This window comes from Lissotriton helveticus, chromosome 6, assembly GCF_964261635.1.
Source record: "Lissotriton helveticus chromosome 6, aLisHel1.1, whole genome shotgun sequence".
NCBI classification, from domain to species: Eukaryota; Metazoa; Chordata; class Amphibia; order Caudata; family Salamandridae; genus Lissotriton; species Lissotriton helveticus.
Window position 1 is genome coordinate 2,114,020,015 of NC_136067.1, and position 14,223 is coordinate 2,114,034,237.

The window sequence follows — 14,223 nt, forward strand, 5'->3', positions numbered from 1 at the left end:
TTGCTAGTTGTACTGTGACACAACTTCCTGCTGAATCATTTTGTGTTAATCATATTCCTAAAGAGCATTGCTTACAGATTATGTCTTTCTTTCTTCATATAGTTGGCAATACTAAAACCTCCAAACCAACGAGGAGTATGCTGGCTGTACTGGCCCGGCAACGGAGGCTGGAAGCAACTGTTGCGGAATATCGGCGACTGGTGGACCTCGAGGGGGATGACACGCACTCCAGTGCATCCAACTTAACATCGTCTACATCCTCCTCTGTTACCCCACGTTCTGCCGGTAAGCACAGTGCTCCAGCGAACCGGAGCCGTGCCGGAAGACGCCACCGCCGAGCAGCAAAAGCTGCACCTCGCAGCACTGTTAAAGGTCGCTTGCGCCGTGCACTCCGCAGAGTGTCAGACCTAGAGGCGGAGGTCCAGAAATGGCACAAATTTCAAAATGTGGTGGAGGGCCTCCGCCTAGAGCAAGCCATCCTCCAAGAAAAATATGATGCCCTGGCCCTAAAGCATGATGCCCTGGAGGCCAAACTTACCAGCTTGCATCCATAGAGTGTCCCTTGCCCCTTTTTTTGAGACTGTTGGGGGGTGGGAATTGGGAGTTGGGTTTTTTGGGGACTTTTGAGGACTATTTGTTGGGGTTAGGGAGGGTCTTGCGGGAGATTATTTTGTTAGGGATATAAATATACTTTTTCAAACTTTATCTGAGCATACCTGTTTTTTTACTACTTTTGAGCTGGGTGGGTGGTGGTTTTGCAGTAATTTCATTTAACAGAACACTGTCATCGTGTTGGTTCACGTGCAATAGGCCAAATGTTTTCCTAAGTAAATGCCTGTCACAGACTTTGTCAATTCAAGAGCCCTAGGACTTTGCTGCTAGTACCACTGTCACTCTCTCGCCTCTCCGAATACTCCATTATACTACCTCCCATCCAAAAGCTTATCTTACCTGTAATTTGTGTTTGAGGGCTGGCTCCACCTGGAATTCACAGAGTCCTAACGCGTTCTGCAGCAGGGCCACAACTGGAGTTTCCCGGCGTGGATTTTCTGCAAATCAAAAGCAATCAACATTAGAAATGTGGTAGCGGTGCTGACACAACCCTAAAACCTAGAAACCCCAGAGACAGCACCCCTGAGACAGGCAAGCGAGCAATAGAACGCCTACACGTTCACGTGCAATAGGCCACATTTTTTCCTAAGTAAATGCCTGTCACAGACTTTGTTAATTCAAGAGCCCTAGGACTTTGCTGCTAGTACCACTGTCACTCTCTCGCCTCTCCGAATACTCCTTTATACTACCTCCCATCCAAAAGCTTATCTTACCTGTAATTTGTGTTTGAGGGCTGGCTCCTTCATTTCTTCATTTCTTCATTGTGCAGAATCCAGGCATCAGCATTATGGGTAATGGATAGGGTGAGTCTGGAGGAGGAGGACTCAGGATAGACGACCAGGACTGAGTTCTTGTCAACTAACTGTTGTGAACCGGTGGAATGCTGCTGCATCAAAATCAAGACAGTTCTGCTGATGTGCTTGTTGTTTGATTGGGTGATTACAGTTTTGTTGGGAATGTGATGAAGCACTTGCTAAAGAAAGACAGACATACAGGAATAAAAGTGAATAAGGAGGACTATTTACAATTAATGAATGATTGATTGAGTCATTTTCAGAACTCGCTGTCAGGGAAGCAGAACTCGTCCTCATACTCTGCTAAATCATCAGTCGGGGTTACTTCTGGTAACTGAGGAGAACTTTCCTCGGGTAGGGCGGTGTCCTCTTCTTCCTGCGTGCATTCTCGTACTCTGTAATCTGGTGGTATGAAGTGCTGGTTCATCTTTATCAAGGTGAGCCGCTCCACATTTGCGGGCAAGAGGCGGGACCTTTTGGAAGTCACAATGCCACCAGCAGAACTAAAAACACGTTCTGAAGACACGCTTGCGAGTGGGCAAGACAAGTAATTGATAGCCAGGTTGGTGAGCTCTCGCCATATTTTTCTTTTCCCATGCCAATACGCCAATGGGTCCTCAGTAATATTGACCTCTGTTGAGTCATCCAGATAGGCCTGCACCATTGAAAGAATGTCCTCCCGGATTCCTGTACTTTGCACTTCTGTGTCCTTTCTAGGACCAGGAAACCCTAGCTGAGTTAGCCAACTCGCTTCAGACATATCGCATGTGCCTGGTGCAGATGATACGGTTGCTGGTGTGGTTAACGGCTCAGAGGGAAAGTCACTCACTTCTGCCACAGGCACAGATGGTGAAGTGCTTTTTTGGGACGCCTGATCGCCTGCTGATTGACTAGTAGTACTGTCTTCTCCTACAGTTTCCTTCCGTTCTATTTCAAAACGAATGGCTGACTGAGCTAGCCAACCTTTGTACTCTGTAACATCCGATGTTTCAAAAGGAATTATTACTTTGCCAAACAATGGCTTTTTGTAACGTGGATCCAGAATAGTAGCACAAATGTAGTGCTGTTGTTTCTTGATATTTACAAGCCGTTCATTGCTAACTAGGCGTTGTAATAATCTCTGCGCCAACTCATGTGCTTCGTTCTTTCCAACGTCCTTTAATTGTGAAGACACCACCTTGACTTGGTGCTCGAGCTTCAGCAACAGTGGGATAGCTTTGCTCAAAGAACAGTCCTCCCTGCTCACGTCACGCGTGAAGACCTCAAAAGGCCGAAGCATGTCTGTCAGGCTTTTAACTAGCTGCCATTGCTCCACCGCTAGCATCATTCCTGTCGTATCACCACCCAGGTTGTAGAAATACTCATTGACTACTGGAAACAGCTCATGCAGACGCTCAAGCATGTAGAAGGTTGAGTTCCAACGTGTTGCTACCTCCTGGATAAGTGCTTTCACTGGCATTCTACGTTCATTTTGCTTGCGCCTCAGCTCCTTCCGGGCCTTAAAAGAATGGTTGAAATGTGTGCATATTCTTCTGCAGATGGTCAGTGTTTTGTCGACTGCAAGTTCTTTTTTCAAAAAATTTTGCACAACAAGGTTGATACAGTGCGCCAAACACGGCACTCTGATATAGAAACCGTCCTCCATGGCCTTAACTACATTCCTGCCATTATCTGTAGAAACATAACCAACCTTGCAATTTCTTGGGCGCAGCCATTTCAAGACCTTTTTGTTAAAGTCAGCCAAAATGTTGACTGCAGTATGACTTTTCTCCATGCCAAACATGGCTAATGTTGCATGTTTACGAGCACCCTTAAAAATCTCGACCAAATCACCACCTGCATTTATCTGTTTAATAACCCCTGAAAAAGAGACCCAGTGTGCAGTGATGCACATGTAATCAAGGGCTTGGCAACTGGTCCACATGTCTGTTGTCAGGTGTATAGTGTGAACAGCACTCTTCTGCAAAGCTGCCCCCACCAACTCAAGCACCTCTTTGTGTAGTGCTGGAACAGCAACCCTGGCAAAATAGTACCGGCTAGGAACCTTCCATTTAGGGGCCAATGTTGCCACGAGTTCAAGGAAACCCACACATTCGACAAACGAAAAAGGGAGAAGGTCCACCGCTAGCATTTTTGCCAGCTTAGTGTTATAGAGGCGTACAGTTGGGTGGTTGCGTTGAAATTGCGCATCTGAGGAGAACATGCCTGAAATGGTGCGCTGGACAAATTTACGGGATGATGCGGATGCCTTCTTCGACCCACTTCTGATCAGTGTTGACATTTTCCGCATTGGTGTGTCTCCCAGACTCTCAGTGTGCCTGCTATGTGTTACGGAGGGTGTGATGCTGCAAGGGGTACTGGGTGCAACCGGACACATGTCTGACGCTTCTTCTACCTCCCCATCATCTTCAGATGAAACACCTACTATGGGTATATTTTGGCCACTTGCCCTTTGGGATCGCTTTCCCTTGACTTTTGCTAGGTGCGGAAACCATTCGACAGCGTGCTTTCTTTCAAGATGACCTATCTGGCCTCCGGTTCCATAGTTGGTACCAGTCTTACCACGGCTAACTCTAGTCTTACAAATGCAACAAACGGCTATGTTATCATATTTTTCATGGACACTAAAAAAGTTCCAAACTGGGGACTGGAAACTTCTGGTTTTGCCGCACGAGGTGATACTGCTGCCAATGCCAGATGAAGCAGTGGTGGATGAGCCTTGCAGACATCTACTGGGTTGTGCAATTATTGCAGCAACCTTACTTGAGGGAGTCGAGCGGGATGGAGTCCCCCTCCGGGGAGAAAATATGGGAGCTGTAGGTTTTGTTGAACTTGTGGTACTACTTGACTGCGTTGGTGGTGCTACCAGTGGCACGTCGCCAGGGTCACGCTCAGCATGACGTCGGGATAGGGTGTAAATGTCTGTCTGCTGCATGGCCGGTGTGGCTGGACTGACATGTGTGATGACTAGGTCATTGCTGTCATCCTCTTCAACAACATCAGAATGCACCACTTCATCAAGTCCGACGTTCGGATCCATAAGTATAAGCTTTCCGGGGCCCTTCCTTTTAACATTTGATACCTTTCGCAGCTCATGGTGTGCCTCCCTCTCAGACATCGGAGATGGTTGCCAATCCAGATCCAGATCATCGTCTGATGGAGCGGGGCTTGAAGAGGAACTTCTACACATCCTCCTTGATCTTTTCCTTGCTGGGGAGCTGGGAGAAAATGAATCATCAGGAGGAGTGGCTTCGTCTTCCTGACATGATACCCCGGCTCCAAAGTCAATTTCCTCCTGTGCCCCTACTTCTGGAAGAACAACCATTGTGGGAACTTGCACCGCTCCATGGCCATCTTCACTGACCTCTACTTGCAAGTCTCCATGGACCTCTCCTTCTCGGCCTTCTCCTTCTCGGCCTTCTCCTTCTCGGCCTTCTCCTTCTCGGCCTTCTCCTTCTCGGCCTTCTCCTTCTCGGCCTTCTCCTTCTCGGCCTTCTCCTTCTCGGACAGCTCCTTCTCGGACAGCTCCTTCTCGGACAGCTCCTTCTCGGACAGCTCCTTCTCGGACAGCTCCTTGCGCATGTACTTCTGCTTGTACTAGTAGCCCATGCAGTTGTTGTTGCGGCTTTGGTTGTTGAATAGTACTTGTGAGATGAGTTAAAACCTGTGTTGATGGCGTGCTGCTACTTTCTTGCGATGATCCAACATCACTGGTCGTTGGTGATTCAACAACTAAACAGGCTACCTGTGCAGCACTCATGGTGGGCCTTTGTTTTTTTGGTTGTTGTTGCCCAAAAAATGTCTTGGTTGAGCAACCAGTCGCCTTGGTAAGTGGTGCCACTTGCTTCTTCTTCTCCTTAGTAGAGACATCTTTCTTGGAAGAGGACCTACGGGCACCTCTTTTTGGAGCCATCTTCTTCAGATGTCTTAACAACAGGCCGCAGCAGCACTTCTTCCTGGCACTGATGCTCAATGATGATGCGTAGTTTTGTGCACCTAAACGCAAATGAAGACAGAGGAACATCAGTAAATATAAATGTTGCATATCTAGCGCTTGAATAAACAGTTAGCAAGTAGGCATTTATGAATACACACGTGCACACCACACAATATGGAATTTTCATAATTAGGATTTGCTAAATTTTTGGGAAACAGGAATTTAACAATGATCCAAGAGAGCACACACACAGAGGGTTGTGCTTTCATGTACCCCTGACTCCGCCTGGGCACCATGGGTGAAAGCAAGGCACAATGGGTGTAGGCCTATGTCTCATAGCTCACTGCCTGCCTTCAAAATGGCCGCTTGACCCCCCCATCCACATGGCCAGGACCATGCCTCAAAATGGCCACCACCAACATAGCCAGCACCCAACCCCTACTCCAAAAAGTGAAAACACACAACACAAATCAAATCACCACAATCCAATGCCATCCATCCATTTTCAGAAGGCTTATGCTGCCTGCTGGTGGTTTTCCGGTGCAAAATTGCATTTTTTACAATTTCGCGAGTGCGAGATTGTTGCTTCACGGCGCGAACGTGGCAAAAACCCACAAAATCCGCGAACAGACCGATTCTGGGCCCCCCTGGGCATAATGGATGACATCAGAGCACAGAATCATGTTAACAAAAATAATTTCAACAAAACAGTTGTATCATCCATGCACCCATAAATAAGCCTGGTGGTTTTCAATTCATGTGCAGCAGAATTGTAATTTTTACAATTTCGCGAGTGCGAGATTGTTGCTGCGCGGGACACGAGCAGTGCGAACACAAGCAAAAACATCCTCAGCTCGCGAACTTGCAGATTTTCCCCCCAAAAAGTCGAAAAAAAAAACACACACAAAAATCACCACAAACAAACAACATCAACTTACTTCTTTGTGAAATCAAAATTCGAATCCAAAATTAATCCAAAAAGCCTCAAATCCAAATATCCAGCAGCAACCACAAAAAGTAATCCTTCCCAGTCAAGAATGATCGAAAAGTGGCCAGGAAATGGAGGAGCTTGCTGGACAGGAACAGGAAGTTGGAGACTGGGGCACTTCCTTCACCCCACCCCTATGGGAGGAGCTTGCTGGACAGGAACAGGAAGTTGGAGACTGGGCCACTTCCTTTACTAAGTAATTTTTGTACTTTCGCTAGTGCGAGATTGTTCCTGCCCGCGCCGCGGACCGCGAGCAGCGCGAGCAGTGCGAACACAAACAAAAAATCCGCTTCGCGCGGATTTTGCGTATTCTCGCCGCATCCGCGAGAGTTCGCGGATTGCGGATTCCCCGAAAATACGAAAAATCCGCGAGCGTAACGGATTTTACGCCCATGCTTAGTCTAAACCATGGTACAGCCATGTGCGTCAATGTCTAAGCCATGGTACAGCCATGGGCGTCAATGTCTAAACCATGGTACAGCCATGGGCGTCAATGTCTAAACCATGGTACAGCCATGGGCATCAATGTCTAAACCATGGTACAGCCATGAGCGTCAATGTCTAAACCATGGTACAGCCATGGGCATCAATGTCTAAGCCATGGTACAGCCATGGGCGTCAAAGTCTAAACCATGGTACAGTCATGGGCGTCAAAGTCTAAACCATGGTACAGCCATGGGCGTCAATGTCTAAACCATGGTACAGCCATGGGCGTTAAAGTCTAAACCATGGTACAGCCATGGGCGTCAAAGTCTAAACCATGGTACAGCCATGGGCGTCAATGTCTAAACCATGGCACAGCCATGGGCATCAATGTCGAAAGCATGGTACAGCCATGGGCATCAATGTCTAAACCATGGTACAGCCATGGGCATCAATGTCTAAACCATCCTACAGCCATGGGCGTCAATGTCTAAAACATGGTACAGCCATGGGCATCAATGTCTAAACCATGGTACAGCCATGGGCATCAATGTCTAAACCATCCTACAGCCATGGGCATCAATGTCTAACCATGGTACAGCCATGGGCGTCAAAGTCTAAACCATGGTACAGCCATGGGCATCAATGTCTAAACCATGGTACAGCCATGGGCGTCAAAGTCTAAACCATGGTACAGCCATGGGCGTCAAAGTCTAAACCATGGTACAGCCATGGGCGTCAAAGTCTAAACCATGGTACAGCCATGGGCATCAATGTCTAAACCATGGTACAGCCATGGGCGTCAAAGTCTAAACCATGGTACAGCCATGGGCATCGAAGTCTAAACCATGGTACAGCCATGGGCGTCAATGTCTAAAGCATGGCACAGCCATGGGCATCAATGTCTAACCATGGTACAGCCATGGGCGTCAAAGTCTAAACCATGGTACAGCCATGGGCGTCAATGTCTAAACCATGGTACAGCCATGGGCGTCAATGTCTAAACCATGGTACAGCCATGGGCGTCAATGTCTAAACCATCCTACAGCCATGGGCATCAATGTCTAAACCATGGTACAGCCATGGGCGTCAAAGTCTAGACCATGGTACAGCCATGGGCATCAATGTCTAAACCATGGTACAGCCATGAGCGTCAATGTCTAAACCATGGTACAGCCATGGGCATTAATGTCTAAACCATGGTACAGCCATGGGCGTCAAAGTCTAAACCATGGTACAGCCATGGGCGTCAATGTCTAAACCATGGCACAGCCATGGGCATCAATGTCTAAACCATCCTACAGCCATGGGCGTCAATGTCTAAAACATGTTACAGCCATGGGCATCAATGTCTAAACCATGGTACAGCAATGGGCATCAATGTCTAAACCATCCTACAGCCATGGGCATCAATGTCTAACCATGGTACAGCCATGGGCGTCAAAGTCTAAACCATGGTACAGCCATGGGCGTCAAAGTCTAAACCATGGTACAGCCATGGGCGTCAATGTCTAAAGCATGGTACAGCCATGGGCGTCAATGTCTAAAGCATGCTACAGCCATGGGCGTCAATGTCTAACCATGGTACAGCCATGGGCGTCAATGTCTAAAGCATGCTACAGCCATGGGCGTCAATGTCTAACCATGGTACAGCCATGGGCGTCAATGTCTAAACCATCCTACAGCCATGGGCATCAATGTCTAACCATGGTACAGCCATGGGCGTCAATGTCTAAAGCATGCTACAGCCATGGGCGTCAATGTCTAACCATGGTACAGCCATGGGCGTCAATGTCTAAACCATGGTACAGCCATGGGCATCAATGTCTAAACCATGGTACAGCCATGGGCGTCAATGTCTAAACCATGGTACAGCCATTGGCATCAATGTCTAAAGCATGGCACAGCCATGGGCATCAATGTCTAAACCATGGTACAGCCATGGGCATCAATGTCTAAACCATGGTACAGCCATGGGCGTCAAAGTCTAAACCATGGTACAGCCATGGGCATCAATGTCTAAACCATGGTACAGCCATGGGCATCAATGTCTAAACCATGGTACAGCCATGGGCGTCAAAGTCTAAACCATGCTACAGCCATGGGCGTCAAAGTCTAAACCATGGTACAGCCATGGGCGTCAAAGTCTAAACCATGGTACAGCCATGGGCATCAATGTCTAAACCATGGTACAGCCATGGGCGTCAAAGTTTAAACCATGGTACAGCCATGGGCGTCGAAGTCTAAACCATGGTACAGCCATAGGCGTCAATGTCTAAAGCATGGTACAGCCATGGGCGTCAATGTCTAACCATGGTACAGCCATGGGCATCAATGTCTAAACCATGGAACAGCCATGGGCATCAATGTCTAAAGCATGGCACAGCCATGGGCATCAATGTCTAACCATGGTACAGCCATGGGCGTCAAAGTCAAAACCATGGTACAGCCATGGGCGTCAATGTCTAAACCATGGTACAGCCATGGGCGTCAATGTCTAAAGCATGGAACAGCCATGGGCGTCAATGTCTAAACCATGGTACAGCCATGGGCGTCAAAGTCTAAACCATGGTACAGCCATCGGCATCAATGTCTAAACCATGGTACAGCCATGAGCGTCAATGTCTAAACCATGGTACAGCCATGGGCATCAATGTCTAAACCATGGTACAGCCATGGGCGTCAAAGTCTAAACCATGGTATAGCCATGGGCGTCAAAGTCTAAACCATGGTACAGGCATGGGCGTCAATGTCTAAACCATGGGACAGCCATGGGCATCAATGTCTAAACCATGGTACAGCCATGGGAGTCAATGTCTAAACCATCCTACAGCCATGGGCGCCAATGTCTAACCATCCTACAGCCATGGGCATCAATGTCTAAAGCATGCTACAGCCATGGGCGTCAATGTCTAACCATGGTACAGCCATGGGCATCAATGTCTAAACCATGGTACAGCCATGGGCGTCAAAGTCTAAACCATGGTACAGCCATGGGCGTCAAAGTCTAAACCATGGTACAGCCATGGGCATCAATGTCTAAACCATGGTACAGCCATGGGCATCAATGTCTAAACCATGGTACAGCCATGGGCGTCAAAGTCTAAACCATGGTACAGCCATGGGCGTCAATGTCTAAACCATGGCACAGCCATGGGCATCAATGTCGAAAGCATGGTACAGCCATGGACATCAATGTCTAAACCATGGTACAGCCATGGGCATCAATGTCTAAACCATCCTACAGCCATGGGCGTCAATGTCTAAAACATGGTACAGCCATGGGCATCAATGTCTAAACCATGGTACAGCCATGGGCATCAATGTCTAAACCATCCTACAGCCATGGGCATCAATGTCTAACCATGGTACAGCCATGGGCGTCAAAGTCTAAACCATGGTACAGCCATGGGCGTCAATGTCTAAAGCATGGTACAGCCATGGGCGTCAATGTCTAAAGCATGCTACAGCCATGGGCGTCAATGTCTAACCATGGTACAGCCATGGGCGTCAAAGTCTAAACCATGGTACAGCCATGGGCATCAATGTCTAAGCCATGGTACAGCCATGGGCGTCAATGTCTAAAGCATGCTACAGCCATGGGCGTCAATGTCTAACCATGGTACAGCCATGGGCGTCAATGTCTAAACCATGGTACAGCCATGGGCATCAATGTCTAAACCATGGTACAGCCATGGGCGTCAATGTCTAAAGCATACTACAGCCATGGGCGTCAAAGTCTAAACCATGGTACAGCCATGGGCGTCAAAGTATAAACCGTGGTACAGCCATGGGCATCAATGTCTAAACCATGGTACAGCCATGAGCGTCAATGTCTAAACCATGGTACAGCCATGGGCATCAATGTCTAAACCATGGTACAGCCATGGGCGTCAAAGTCTAAACCATGGTACAGCCATGGGCATCGAAGTCTAAACCATGGTACAGCCATGGGCGTCAATGTCTAAAGCATGGCACAGCCATGGGCATCAATGTCTAACCATGGTACAGCCATGGGCGTCAAAGTCTAAACCATGGTACAGCCATGGGCGTCAATGTCTAAACCATGGTACAGCCATGGGCGTCAATGTCTAAACCATGGTACAGCCATGGGCGTCAATGTCTAAACCATCCTACAGCCATGGGCATCAATGTCTAACCATGGTACAGCCATGGGCGTCAAAGTCTAAACCATGGTACAGCCATGGGCGTCAATGTCTAAAGCATGGTACAGCCATGGGCGTCAATGTCTAAACCATGGTACAGCCATGGGCATCAAAGTCTAAACCATGGTACAGCCATGGGCATCAATGTCTAAACCATGGTACAGCCATGAGCGTCAATGTCTAAACCATGGTACAGCCATGGGCATCAATGTCTAAACCATGGTACAGCCATGGGCGTCAAAGTCTAAACCATGGTACAGCCATGGGCGTCAAAGTCTAAACCATGGTACAGCCATGGGCGTCAATGTCTAAACCATGGTACAGCCATGGGCATCAATGTCTAAACCATGGTACAGGTATGGGCGTCAAAGTCTAAACCATGGTACAGCCATGGGCGTCAAAGTCTAAACCATGGTACAGCCATGGGCATCAATGTCTAAACCATGGTACAGCCATGGGCGTCAATGTCTAAAGCATGGTACAGCCATGGGCGTCAAAGTCTAAACCATGGTACAGCCATGGGCGTCAATGTCTAAACCATGGTACAGCCATGGGCATCAATGTCTAAACCATGGTACAGCCATGGGCGTCAATGTCTAAACCATGGTACACCCATGGGCGTCAATGTCTAAAGCATGGTACAGCCATGGGCGTCAAAGTCTAAACCATGGTACAGCCATGGGCGTCAATGTCTAAAGCCGGGTACAGCCATGGGCATCAATGTCTAAACCATGGTACACCCATGGGCGTCAATGTCTAAAGCATGGTACAGCCATGGGCGTCAAAGTCTAAACCATGGTACAGCCATGGGCGTCAATGTCTAAACCATGGTACAGCCATGGGCATCAATGTCTAAACCATGGTACAGCCATGGGCGTCAATGTCTAAAGCATGGTACAGCCATGGGCGTCAATGTCTAAACCATGGTACAGCCATGTGCGTCAATGTCTAAAGCATGGTACAGCCATGGGCGTCAATGCCTAAACCATGGTACAGCCATGGGCGTCAATGTCTAACCATGGTACAGCCATGGGCATCAATGTCTAAACCATGGTACAGCCATGGGCGTCAATGTCTAAACCATGGTACAGCCATGGGCGTCAATGTCTAAACCATCCTACAGCCATGGGCATCAATGTCTAAACCATGGTACAGCCATGGGCGTCAATGTCTAAACCATGGTACAGCCATGGGCGTCAATGTCTAAACCATGGTACATACATACATATGAATGCATCCCTGTATTTGCGGCACACCTCTGGGTTCATCGAAAGTTGACTCCCAATAAAGTTCATTGAGTTTTTCACAAAGTTTATGTTTAATCTTCAAAAGTTTTTAACATTCCATTTGGACGATTTGCATCATTATTCATCATGTGTGCAAATTGCATTACTCCAATGCATTTCGGGTGTGTTCCCTTTATCAAGGAGCTCTAAATAAAGAGATATAGCAATTACTTAAAAATCGAGTGTTTGGTGAAGTTTAAATAATACGTGTCATTCAGTGAAAAATCCAGTGTGGGGAAAAAAAACGAAAAGCATGCTGAGTGACTAGCATAACATACGGAGTGGTGTTCAGGGTAGTGCTACCACGGCTGTGGATTAATGGGGGAGCTAAGTGCTCGGTAAAAGGGAACAGGCGTGCTTGACCAGGGTCCAACGGTTTAAGGGATAATAAGGGGCTAAGAGTGCTCGAACAAGGTTAAACGGTGACGGAGTGATGGAAAGCTTAAGAAGGTGCTATGGTACAGCCATGGGTGTCAATGTCTAAACCATCCTACAGCTATGGGCATAAATGTTTAAAGCATGGTACAGCCATGGGGGTCAATGTTTAAAGCATGGTACAGCCATGGGCGTCAATGTCTAAAGCATAGTACAGCCATGGGCGTCAATGTCTAAACCATCGTACAGCCATGTCTTATTGCCTCCCTCTGACCAAAGGGCTCATTCGCTTTCACAATTTCTTTTGGCCCGCAGTGTGTGACTCCAGGAGTCCTTCCCCCACCGGGATCATTTCAGCTACATAACCTTTGTAGCTTTTGTAAGCCTTACTCTCTTGCCATATTTTATTGCTTCTTTAACTGCCTTTATACGCCATATCATTTTGAGAATTTACCGCAACTTATGGTTTATTAGGCATAGCTAATTTTTATGTATTGCACTTACACACATGTAACAAGCGGATGTTACATGTAAGCCCGATCCTCCTTGGGGTCACTAGCCTTCCCCACTTTGCATGACTATGCATACTCAGTGTATTTGCATGCCTGTGTGACAGGGTGTTATGTGGATCCCTACCCTGTTACGGATGGCTACACTCGAATGACGACTGCCAGCACAATATGACAATCCACAGTGGGTGCTGGTACCTTCGCTAGCGCACCCATTTTTATTCAACTTTTAATTCAAACTTTGTTAATTGTATAAATTATCTGCCTTTTTTTAGGTTGTGCTTTGTTGTTCCAGATCAGTTTTCTGTCAGTGGAAACCGTAAGTACGGTAACTTCACTGCACCACAGCACACCTTAGCATGTGTGTTTTCCCTCACTTTCACTTTATCAGGTCCTGGCGAAAGCCTCTGCACCTTTGTTGAGGCTGAAGCATGTCGACCAATGTACGTGAGATAAGGAAGACTAATTCTATCTTCAAAACATCCCCATATTGTTTTTAACCGTGCCCAGGAAACTCAAGAATAAAATTAGGTATAGAGCACTCCAAAGGTACTTTTAAATCACATTCCTCCATTTTTCACACACTCACCCCAAAAAAACTCGCTCCGCTGTACTTCAGACATTGCAGCACAGCTGGGTTGCACTAGGCAGCCCATCTGGGAACCTGATGACGAAGCATGCCACCAACTAGACTGGTGGGTGCGGGTTCTTCTAAAAAAAACAACTGTTTTTTTTTGCATTCTTGTGAAGGACAGTGTGCCATCCTTTCATTTGGATCCCCTACAGGGTCCGTCCATGTTGTTGCTAATACACCATTGTATAGCCATGGGCGTCATTGTCTAAACCATTGCACAACCATGTTCCTCAGTGTCTAAGCCATGACCGTCACTCTCTTGAGACGAGAGTCATTGTTTTGACGTTGCCAGAGTCATACCTGTTGCTTCTCACCCATGCTGAATGAATGCTGCCATTGTTTTAGCAGTGCTTTGGCACATTCTTACCGCAGATTATCTCTCTCTGGGCCACGTCCATCATAGTACTGACCCTGCTGTAAAATCCTGCTTACGGTTTCCATTATTATTAGAGCGTGAAGGAGATGTGCTTGTCATGTGAACTGTATTAAAGATATGGCT

General features: G+C 47.4%; 2 protein-coding genes across 2 annotated transcripts in view; both read left to right on the top strand.

Moving 5' to 3' along the window:
* Positions 1-14,223, top strand: part of LOC144763075 (uncharacterized) — a 676,435-nt gene that overhangs the window by 205,706 nt on the left and 456,506 nt on the right.
* Positions 1-14,223, top strand: part of LOC144764083 (ribonuclease inhibitor-like) — a 203,052-nt gene that overhangs the window by 152,268 nt on the left and 36,561 nt on the right. The window lies entirely within an intron of this gene.